Genomic DNA, 12,507 nt, shown 5'->3' on the forward strand with positions numbered 1-12,507 from the left:
GACCCCCCCAGTCACCTCTTCGTGTCTGACTCTGTTCGGTCTCAGGTTCTCCAGTGGGGGCACACCTCTCATTTTGCTTGCTGTCCCGGAATCGATCGAACTCTGTCCCTTCTGAAGCGACATTTCTGGTGGCCCACCATGGGTGCTGATACTCGCTCCTTCGGTCTCTGCCTGTTCTGTATGTGCCCTCGGAAAAGCCTCCCGTCGACCACCTGCTGGTTTGCTTCATCCCCACCTGTCCCTAGCCAACCTTGGTCCCACATTGCTCTGGATTTCATTACTGGACTACCCCCTTCACATGAGAACATTGCTGTACTCACCGTGGTGGACCACTTCTCCAAAGCCGTGCACTTCGTAGCCCTTTCTAAACTCCCTACAGCCCCTGAAACAGTCGACCTCCTTGTCCATCATGTCTTCCACCTTCATGGAATTCCCTCTGACACTATTTCTGACCGGGGTCCCCAATTCATCTCTCAAGTCTGGAGCGTTTGGAGCCTCAGTAAGCCTGTCTTCTGGCTTCCATCCGCAGACTAACGGTCAAACAGAATGAGCAAACCAGGATTTGGAAGCAACACTGCGCTGTATAACCGCCAATAACCCGTCATCCCAGAGCACCCATCTCGCTTGGGTAGAGTATGCCCACAACTCCCTGGTCAGCACTGCCACCAGAATGTCGCCCTTCGAATGCTCCCTTGGTTACCAACCCCCTCTGTTTCCTGCACATGAAGACGACATTGCTGTGCCTTCAGTTCAGGCCCATCACTGCAAGATCTGGAAGGACGCATGCGTGTCCCTGCTCTGTTCAGCCGACTGCAACAGGAGGATTGCCGATCGCCATTGAATTGTTGCACCCAATTATCAGCCTGGGCAGAAGGTTGTAGCTCTCGTCAAAAGACATCCCCCCTAAGAATGAACCCAAGAAACTTGCCCCTTGCTACCTGGGACCATTCGAAATTGAGAGTATAATCAACCCCTCGGCAGTCAGACTCGAACTGCCCAGATCCATGCACATTCATCCCACGTTCCACGTCTCCGAATTGAAACCTGTATCTGTCAGCCCTTTGTGCCCTCCTGCCGAACCCCATCCACCCACCCAGATCATTGACGACCACCCAGCGTACACCATCCGGCGAATACTAGATGTGCGCCGTCGAGGCAGGGGTCTCCAGTACCTGGTCAATTGGGAGCGATACGGCCCGGACGAATGCTCCTGGATTCCCTGCTCCTTCATCCTGTGCCCTTCCCACATCTGTGATTTCCATCGAGACAATCCAGACAAGCCTGGTGGTTTGCCTGGAGGCTCCCGTTTGGCGGGGGAGGGGGGTATCGTCATGGTCCTGATCGTTAATTCCCTATCTTTCTTCTAATTTCCTTTGATTGTGCCATGGTTCCGACCGTTAATTTCCCATTTGCTTCTAATTCTCTTTGATGACAGCACACACGGTTTCCATCAAGTCCTGCAGCGTAAGAACCCCGGCTTTACAACCACTAGTTGCCAGATTGTTGGTTTTGCCTATGAGGTAATTAACGTTTCCCGGCCGCTTAGGACTGTGTGTTCTAAGTTTTGCTCCAGTACTGAGAATTACCTGTGAAACTCAGTCTCTTCGTGTCAAGATCGGTTTTCTAAGTTCTACTCCAGTTCCAAGGTTTACCTGTGAAACCCAGCCTTTCCGCATCAAGATAAGTCTTCTAAAGTTTTACTTCAGCACTGAGGTTTGCCTGCATAATTCCATTTCTCCATGCTAAGAAGAGTTTTGTCTGCCGTTTCCTTTTCTACGTTCCATGTCAAGATAATTCTGCCTGTCTCCTGCCTTCCTGCTCTCCCTCCTGTTTGCCGTTCACATCTGAACCCTAACTAAATCCCCGTGCCTGTGTCCTGCACTTGGGTCCGCCTCATTCGTTACAACAGCTATCGAGTCAGTGAGTAGATTTACCAAGCTTAGAGCTGGGAAGGCTGCGTAGGTTGACATTGCCCTACTGAATAGCTTCATGAAATCAACTATGTTAGGAAAGAGAAGCCTACAGTATAAATAGATAGTGGTTTGCATTATGTTAAATTGTGATATGGAAATTTCTGTGGGAATGCAACCGTTCAGTAACATGGGGATGTATCCTGTAGTCAAATGCATTTCCTGTGCATTTCTCTGTGTATATTAGTATCTGCTCCATAAGTAAATTGAGATCCTGCTTTTTGTTTTACCTCAATATTACTGGCTGTTCAGGCTGATTAGGCTTAGGTTGCTTAGAGTTAGTCAGCATGGCTTTGTGAGGGGAAGGTCGTACTTCACAAGCCTGATTGAAGGAAGAGACAAAACCAATTAATGAAGCTAGAGCAGTGGACGTGGTGTACATCGATGGTAGGGCATTTGCCATGGTTCCCAATGGTAGGCTCACACAGAATGTGAAGAGGAATGGGATCCAGTGAAACTTTGCAGCGTGGATTCAGAATTAATTTGCCCACAGAAAGCAGAGGTTGGTAGCTGATGGAGTGTATTGTACATGGAGGCTGGTGACCAGTTGAAGGGTCATGTGTTAGTAAGTTTATAGATGGCACAAAGCTTGGTTGTGGATCATGTAGAAGGTTGTCATACGTTACAGTAGAACAATGATAGAACGTAGAGCTGGGCTGAGAAGTGGTAGATGGAATTAAATCCAAAAAAAGTGTGTATTGATACATGTTGGAAGGTCGAAATTGAAGGCAGAGCACAGAGTGAATGACAGAATTCTTAACCGTGTAGAGGAACATAGGGATATTGGGGTCCATATCTATAGATCCTGTTGCAAAGTATTCTGGAAGTGTGTGAATATAGCAGATATTAATTCAAACAATAACCAGGCTTAAGTTTTTTATTGTTAATGTAAATAATTTCAAGACGCTTCCAATTAGACTTCATTATTTTTGTAAATTGCAAGCAGTATATTGAAGTTAAAAGCCCAGGCTGCTCCACAGGCTAAGAGATTGTATATGCAAAAGGCAAACGTTATGGCAATGGGTTTGTGTTAATTGGCTTGCAACACACATCAAAGTTGCTGGTGAACGCAGCAGGCCAGGCAGCATCTGTAGGAAGAGGTGCAGTCGACGTTTCAGGCCGAGACCCTTCGTCAGGACTAACCGAAGGAAGAGTGAGTAAGGGATTTGAAAGTTGGAGGGGGAGGGGGAGATCCAAAATAATAGGAGAAGACAGGAGGTGGAGGGATGGAGCCAAGAGCTGGACAGGTGATTGGCAAAAGGGGATACGAGAGGATCATGGGACAGGAGGTCCGGGAAGAAAGACAAGGGGGGGGAGACCCAGAGGATGGGCAAGAGGTATATTCAGAGGGACAAAGGGAGAAAAAGGAGAGTCAGAGAAAGAATGTGTGCATAAAAATAAGTAACAGATGGGGTACGAGGGGGAGGTGGGGCCTAACAGAAGTTAGAGAAGTCGATGTTCATGCCATCAGGTTGGAGGCTACCCAGACAGAATATAAGGTGTTGTTCCTCCAACCTGAGTGTGGCTTCATCTTTACAGTAGAGGAGGCCGTGGATAGACATGTCAGAATGGGAATGGGATGTGGAATTAAAATGTGTGGCCACTGGGAGATCCTGCTTTCTCTGGCGGACAGAGCGTAGATGTTCAGCAAAGTGGTCTCCCAGTCTGCGTCAGGTCTCGCCAATATATAAAAGGCCACATCGGGAGCACCGGACGCAGTATATCACCCCAGTGGACTCACAGGTGAAGTGTTGCCTCACCTGGAAGGACTGTTTGGGGCCCTGAATGGTGGTAAGGGAGGATGTTAATGAAGTTGGTTTAATGTTCAAAACTAGGTGAATTAAGTACAATTTTATGAAAGCTATTATTATTAACCAGAAGACTGGAAGAAACTGCAGAAGATCGTGAACATGGCGCAGCACATCATACAAACCAATCTTCCACTTCCAAGGATACACATTGTATCTAAAGGACAGGCAGGTAGGCAACCATGCAGGGGGGACATGTATATGTAGTAGTGGTGGTGGTAATGGTAATGGTGGCAACCATGGCTGCATTTCTTCTAGCTCTCTTCTGCTGTCTTCTGGTTGTTCTTTCCACCTAAAGAATACGAACCCCGTCCCTACACAGCTGTTGCCAAGTGGTATGGTCAGCAGCAACCTCCTCCAGTTCCTTGGGTCTGATCTTGCACTTCCTTAAAGCATTCTTCATCTGATCCTTATAGCGCTTCTTCGGCCTTCCAGCTGAACATCAACCATGATGTAGCTGGCCGTATAACACTCTGCGGGGTAGCCAACATGGGGGCATCCTTATTACGTGCCCCAGCCACTGCAGCTGACGCTGGCTAGGGACAGGTAGGGGACGAAGCAAACCAGCAGGTGGTCGATGAGAGTTCAGTGGTTGCATGGAGCCTCCTGATGTCAAAGAGGTTGCCATCTAATCTGACATCCACTGTCACACCACTGCTGTCTTCAATCTCGTTGTGGAGAAGCTTGGTAACACACAAGAGGAAGATGGCATCACCATGTGGACAACACCATCAAAAACAAAGAGCTGACGATATTGAGAGATGGCTGTAGTTTCATCCAGTTGCATACTGAATGGGAATTGCAAGATTACCAATTCCTCAATGACCTGCTTCAAAATGTTGAAAGAAATATAAACTATTCTAGAATGTATCACGTCATTTGATAAGGGAACTGCTTCAAGTTTTTCCTCCGTTCCAGTCCACAAAACAGCTGGACCATTTCCAGTCCACATGCCTATACTGAAATCTCTCCAATGGTATGGAGTTTCTTTTTCTTGTCAATCTGGTAAGTAACTTTATAGGATGCTTCAAGAAAAGGTTTTTTTGACATGGCAAATCCAAGTTTTGGAAGTGTCATAACTTTTTCAGATTGAGTTTTCTTCGCACAAAAAAACCCGCAAATTTAGATGCATTTTCAGGATGGACATACATGAGGTACTCTTTAAGTCTTGCTGGCTTCATACTTCCGTTCACAAGAACTTTTCCGCACAAGGAACACTTTGGCTTTTGTGTCCTGCCATGCCCCTTAATGCATGTGAAACAATTTAATATATAGTTCCTTTTCTTTGACAATTCAAATGAAATCGGGTCTGCAAACAATATAAAATAAATAAAGCTAAAATAAAATAATTGATTCAGTTGACATGTTTTGAAACAATATTTTTGTATGGTTTTTTAAGATATTTGATAAATCTGCAAAGAAATAAGTAACCTTGTATGTTAATTAAGTGAAGTCTAAGACATTCAAGAAATTTTTATGCCAAGTAAGTAAAATAGGGCAGATTTTACAATTTATCCAAAGTTTTAACATTTACTGTCTTTTAGATACTCAGATAGACACAAGGATTGCAGCAGTAGCTCGGGCGTTGTATTCTTCTTGGAATTAGACTATTGTTGCGCACAAAGTCACGTAGTATTACAAAAGATCTTGTAGCCCAGTGGAGAGTTAAGAATTTTCATTTAAACTGTCCAGTTTTCCAAAATTTTAACAAACAATAAAAATAACTCACCTTCTTCTATACATTGATTAGCAAGCAACTGCAGATAGGGAATAATAGAGGGCAACACAGATGCCTGGTACACAAATGTGAGAAGACACGACTTTACCGTTTGGTGGCTGAACAACTACTAGGGGCAGGGTGGCCCGGTAGTTGACCAGCTACATCACACGAGCGTCTGCAGACGGGAAGACTGCGATCATGTTCGATCTAGCAGAGTGTCTAATAACTATTGTAATTTCAAAGTTGTGACGCGATATTTTGAGATATTTGTAACAAATGTAATGTGATATGAAAATATCTGTGATTTCTATTGGTGACGAAGTCACAGGTACTGCTAATACTGCTGAGGTTTGTTGCCTACATTCATATATGAAGGAAATGCTAAATTTCAGTTAGTGGTTAATGAAAATAAAGATGTATTTTTTCCCCATCCAAGTTCATGGACCCCCTGGAATCTGTCCCAGGTTAAGAGCCCCTGGTCTAAATGGACAGGACTGAGGGTCAGGGATTACTTCCTCTGACAGTGGAAGGAGTCATTTGGCAAGGATGACTCTCCATAGATGCTGCCTGACTTGCTGAGTTACTCCAGCATCTTGTGTGTTTTGCTCAAGGTTTCCAGCATCTGCAGATTCTCTTGTGTGTATGTATACTTTATCTGCTTCTTCAGTGCCTCAGGCTCCCACTGATACATTATTCAGATAGGCCTGTAAATGGGCAAACAGTCTCTTAGCCTTAAACAGGCTGCTTAAATACTTAGAGCTCTTGTTGTAAATCTATGTCTGAGAAGGTTGAACACTGACTGGGGCTGATATGTATGGAACTATTGCCACGTGATTATGAGAAAAATTGGGGGCTTGAGGCAGAGTGCAATTGGGTCAGCATATGTCATTAAAAATTGCAGATTGAGAGTACTTGGCCAAGGGGATTCAGTAATTCCATTAGCGCTGAATTGATGATTGAAGGTGCTTTCGGTGACTTTGGAGATTGCGCAGGTCGATGGTTTGCACTCAGCTTGCAAGATTTGTCAAACTTTTTTTTGAAGTGGTTGGATATCCACCCACAACCCTCTCCAACCTTAACACTAAAAGGTTGTACTAACTGGTACATTACTGTGACATCCCATGGCGGCATGGTAGTTTAGCAGTTAATGAAACACCAGTGATCAGAAGATGGGGATTCAATTCCTGCCCCAGTCTGCAAGGAATTTGTATGTTCTCTCTGTGACCTTGTGCTCCAATTTCCTCCCATATTCCAAAGACGTATGGGTAAATCAGTAAATTGTGGGCACCAGTAGCATGGCAGCACTGGGAGGCTGCATCCTGCACATCCTCAGACAATATTGGTCGTTGTTGCACAATGACACATTTCATTGTATGTTTCAATGCTTTGGTACTTGTGACAAAAAAGCTAATCTTTATGAAAGAAAAAATTGTTTTTTTGATGTGGTTCATAAATCTGCTTGCATATTGACTCCAGGTTAACAGTCCTATTCAGAGGCTATTAAGATTGTGCAAGATTGAAAATAAAACATGAAATCGCAGATTCTTGGACTTATTTATAAAAATATTCTTCTGAACAAAAAGTAAAATTATGTTGTTGTGTTGGATAAGCAGTATTTTGCTGAACTTCTCAATTATGCTGCACCAAGTACAACAGAGTTTCAATTTCATCAACTTTGCCTTCAACTTCTATCCTCCACTCAAATGTAAATGTTCCACCTTTGAAACTTCTCAACCTCTCGAGACAGACTGTCCACTGACATCTTTTATAAACCAATTGACTCTCACAGTTATCTTGACTACACCTCTTCCCACCCCGTCACTTGTAAAATTGCTATTCCCTTCTCCCAGTTCCTCTGTTTCTGCCACATTTGTTCTCAGGATGAGGTTTTCCATGCTAGAGCATCTGAGTTGTCTTTTTTTTTTCAAAGAATGGGAGTTCCCTTCCATTACCATTGATGCTGTCTTCTCTACAATCATCTTCATTTCTTGCATATCTGTCCTCATCCGCCCATTCCCCTGCCATTATAACTGGGATAGGGGTCTTGTCCTTACCTAACACAGCATAAGCCTCTGCATAAAGTACATTATTCTCTATAACTACCGCCACCTCCAAAGGAATCCTGCCACAAAACACATCTTTCCCTATGCTCCTCAACTCTCCATTTCCATAGAGATTGTTTTCTATGTGACTCCATTGTCCACTTGCTCATCCCACTGATTTCCCTCCTGGTACTATCCCTGCAGACACCTCCTTCCTCACCACCATGCAGGGCCCCAAACAGTCCCTCCAAATAATGTAACCTTTACCCTACGAGTCTGTTGTTTCCAGTGCTCCCGCTGCGGCATCCTTTACGTTGGTGTGACGACGCAGTTCGGGGGATCACTTTGAAGAGCACTTTCCCTCAGTCCACCGTGAAAGACAGGATCTACCAATGGCTACCCAGTTTCAATTCAACTTCCCATTCCCATTCTGTCATGTCTGGCCATGGCCTTCTCTACTGCCATGATGAGGCCAAACTCAGGGTGGAGATGCAACACCTCAAATTCTATTCGTATATCCCCCAACCTGATGACATTAATACTAGCTTCTCCAACTTCTGGTAACTTTTCTTCCTACCTTCCTTCTCTCTTTTTTCCATTCCCCCTTCTGGTTACCTTCTTACCCCTTTTCTTCTCCTTGTTTGCCTATCAACTCCCCCTGATCCTTCTCCTACTTCTCCTTCTTCCACAGTTCACTGTCCTCTCCTCCTTCAGCCCTTTACCTCTTCCACCTATCTCCTCCCGACTTCTTATTTCATCCCCCTCTCCCCTAGCCACTCACTTTCCCCCTCACCTGGTCTCACCTATCACCTGCTATGTTGTACTCCTTCCTCTTGCCTCCAGCTTCTTATTCTGGCTTCTGCCCCTTTCCTTTCCATTCCTGACGAAGGGTCTCAGCCTGGAACATCAGCTGCTCATTCCCCTCCATAGATGCTGCCTGACTTGCTGAATTGCTGCAGTATTTTGTCAATGTTGCTCAAGTTTTTAATACCTTTTTTATTTTGGGAGGAATGTTGTCTTTTCAATGCAAAAGCAATGGCCTTATGGGTGAAGATAATATGGAATATAAAAGTATATTTGGGTGGCTTATGTTACCATGAGCCTTCAGCCATTGTTCTGGAAGGAAATGAGGCTGCAGGTTTGCTGAAAAAGTCTTAGTGACCTGCTGCAGTGCACAGGTATCTTGTACATAGCACACACTGCAGTCGCAATATACTGGTGGAGGAGGGATGAAATATCTCTGTAAAACGGGCCATTGATCAAGCAGACAGCCTTTTTGTTTCACTTGGATGATGTCAAGCTCTCTCAGAGTAATTCAAGCAGCAGTCATCCAGCCAAGTGGAAAGCATTCCTTCACACTCCGTATGTGCCTGGAAGTGAGTCACCCATCTCAGGGCCTGTTCCCTGCTCCTTTATTCACTGTATTTATGTGACAAGTCCTGGACGTTGTTGGAAAGCAAATGGAAAAAGCAAGTGGACAGTCACATCTCTGTTGCATGGTGCAAATATTAATTGTTAATTGTAAATTATTGGCCTTAATTTGTTTAATGGTCAGGTTGTGCACGGACTGCTGCATTACAGGAGGCACGACAACTGGAACTTAACGGTGTGCAATTATCCATTACTGTCTCCGCTCATGATTCTATCGAATGGAGAGATCACCAATGAAGCATTAAGATGATTGGTTGCTTCCTCATCCATCACATTAAACACTAATTCCCTCCACTCCAGCATACAGTGGTGCAAAGTGTTCCAGCTACAAAGTCCCTGCACTTACACCTCCAAAACACAGGATAGGCTCCATTCCCTGCAGGCTCTTCAGTCATAGAGCACCCTGATTTGGAAATATATTATTGGTCTTTCATGATCGCTGGATATAAATTGTGAAATTTTGTCCTATATTAAAATGGTTGAAGAGATTCAAGAAGGCAGCTTGCTACCATCTTCTCAAGGTCAATTAAGGATGGACAATAAATGTTGCCTTTGATGACAAGAACCAAAACTATGAATACATATATTGTGTCTGGAATGCTTTCATGAGTGACACTTAACGGGTACAGGTATCTTAATTTATGCTAGATCAAGTTGTGAATCATGCTGAAAAAAGATTATAGCATGGAGTGTAACGTCCAAGGATACACATTGTATCTAAAGGACAGGCAGGTAGGCCGAGGGGGTAGTGTGGCTCTGCTGGTAAAAATTGAAAACAGGATAGGAAGGTGTTGAATTGTTGTGGTTAGAGCTAAGGAACTTCAAGGGTAAAAAGACCCTAATAGGAGTTATATACAGACCCTAAAACGGTAGTAAAGATGTTGTTTACAAATTACAATGGAAGATGGAAAATGCATGCCAAAAGAGCAGTGTTACGATAGTCACGGGGGATTTCAGTATGCAAATAGATTGGGAAAATCATGTTGGTGCTGGATCCCAAGAGGGGGACCCTCTAGAATCTTACAGGATGGCTTTTTGGACCTGCTCGTGGTTGAGCCTACTAAGGAACTAGCTATTCTGGACTGGGTATTGTGCAATGAGACAGAATTGATTTGATAGGTTAAGTTAAAGGGCCAATGATCAGAATATGATAGAATTCACCCAGCAATTTGAGAAGGAGAAGCTAAAGTCAGATGTATCAATATTACAGTGGAGTAAAGGCAATTACAGAGGCATGAGAGGAGTTGGCCAAAATTTATTGGAAAGGAACACTACCAGGGATGACAGCAGAGCAGCGATGGCTGGAATTTCTGGGAACAATTTGGAAAGCTCAGGATAGATACATCCCAAAGAACAAGAAGTTTGCTAAAGGAAAGATGACACAACAATGTCTAATAAGAGAAGTCAAAGCCAACATAAGAACCAGAGAGGGCCCATAATAGAACAAAAATTAGTGGGATTAGAGGACTGGGAAGCTTTTAAAAGCCAACAGAAGGCAACTAAAAAGTCATAAGGAAGGAAAAGATGGAATAAAAAGGTAAACTAGCTAGTAATATTAAGGAGGATACCAAAAGTTTTTTCAGATACATGAAAAAAGAGAGGCGAGAGTAGATATTAAGCTGCTGGAAAATATTGCATCAGAGGTAGTGATGGTGGACAAGGAAGTGGCGGACGAACTGAATAAGTATTTTGCATCAGCCTTCACTGTGGAGGTTCGAGAGTGTCAAAGGGCAGAAATGTGTGAAGTTGCCATTACTAGGAAGAAGGTTCTTGGGAAACTGAAAGGCCTGAAGGTAGATAGGTCACCTGGATCAGATGGTATACCCCTCTCCCCCAGGGTTCTGTAAGAGGTGGCTGAAGAGATTGTTGAGTTAATAGAAAAGATCTTTCAAGTATCAATTGATTCTGGCATGGTTCCAGAAGAATGGAAAATTGCAAATGTTACTCCAGTCTTCATGAAGGGAGAGAGGCACAAGAACGGAAATTATAAGCCAGTTAGTCTGACCTCAGTGGTTGGGAAGATGTTGGAATCAATTGTTAAGGATGTGGTTTCGGAGTACTCGGAGGCACTAGACAAAATAGACCATAGTCAGCATGGTTTCCTTAAGGGAAAATCTTGCCTGGCAAAGCTATTAGAATTCTTTGAAGAAATAACAAGCAGTATAGACAATGGAGAATCAGTGGATGTTGTGTACTTGGTTTTAAGAAGTCCTCTGACAAGGTGACACACATGAGGCTGCTTAACAAGTTAAGAACTCATGCTATTACAGGAGAGATCCAAGCATGATTAGAGCATTGCTGATTGGCAGGCGGCAGAGAGTGAGAGTAAAGGGAGCCTTTTCTGTTTGGCTGCCAGTGATTAGTGGTGTTCCACAATGGTCTGTATTGAGACCACATATATGTCAATGATTTAGATGACAGAATTGATGGCTTTGTGGCCAAGTTTGTGGACAACACAAGGTATGTAGAGGGGCAGGTAATTTGAAGAAGTAGAGAGGCTACAGAAGGACTTAGAGAGATTAGGTGAATGGGCAAAGAAATGGCAGATAGAATACAGTGTGAGGAAGTGCATGGTCGTGCACTTTGGTAGAAGAAATAAAAGCATTTACTACTTTCTAAATGGAGAGAAAATTCAAAAATCTGATGTGCAAAGGACTTGGGAGTCCTTATACAGGATTCCCTAAAGGTTTATTTACAGGCTTAGTCAGTGTTGACAAAGTCAAATTCATTTCGAGAGAGCTAAAATATAAAAGCAAGGATGTAGTTTTGAGGCTTTATAAAGCACTGGTGAGGTGAGGTCTCACTTGGAATATTATGAGCAGTTTTGGGCCCCATATCTAAGAGAATGTGCCGACATTGGAGAGGGTTCAAAGAAAGCTTACAAAAATGATTCTGGGTTTGATAGGCTTGTCATATGAGGAGCATTTGATGGCTCTGGGCCTCTACTATCTGGAATTCAGAAAAATAAGGAGTGACCTCATTGAAACCCATGGAATGTTGAAAGGCCTTGATAGTGGATGTGGAGAGGATGCTTCCTATGGTGGGGGAACCTAAGACCAGAGGACACAGCCTGAGAATGGATGGGTGTCCTTTTAGAATGGAAACAAGGAAGAGTTTCTTTAGCCAATGAGTGGTAAACCTGTGGAATTCGTTGCTACAGGCAGCTGTGGAGGCCAAATCATTGGGTATATTTAAGGCAGAGGTTGATAGGTTCTTGATTAGTCAGGGTATGAAGGGATACAGGGAGAAAGCAGGAGACTGGGGCTGAGAGGAAAAATGGATAGGCCATGATGAAATGGCCAAGCAGACTTGATGGGCCAAATGGCCTAATTCTGCTCCTATAATTTATGGTCTTATGGTCTATATTTGAATCCAGATAAGACTCATACTGGATTAGGAATCTAGTTTCATGGACTACAGTTTTACCATTTGATACCAGTCTCATATACGTAGTCAGCTCCCATCACCTGACATCTGGAATTCAGCTTCTTCAAAGCAAAGTAATAATGCGATCCAGTGTCAGAACAAACTGAGGA

The 12,507-nt window shown here is 43.7% G+C and overlaps 1 protein-coding gene across 6 annotated transcripts in view; it reads left to right on the top strand.

Annotated features, from left to right (window-relative positions):
• The window catches only part of npas3 (neuronal PAS domain protein 3), a 1,076,641-nt gene that overhangs the window by 443,167 nt on the left and 620,967 nt on the right, over nt 1–12,507 (top strand). The gene's annotated exons all lie outside the window — the stretch shown is intronic.

The sequence above is a fragment of the Mobula birostris genome, chromosome 1 (assembly GCF_030028105.1).
Source record: "Mobula birostris isolate sMobBir1 chromosome 1, sMobBir1.hap1, whole genome shotgun sequence".
NCBI lineage: Eukaryota > Metazoa > Chordata > Chondrichthyes > Myliobatiformes > Myliobatidae > Mobula > Mobula birostris.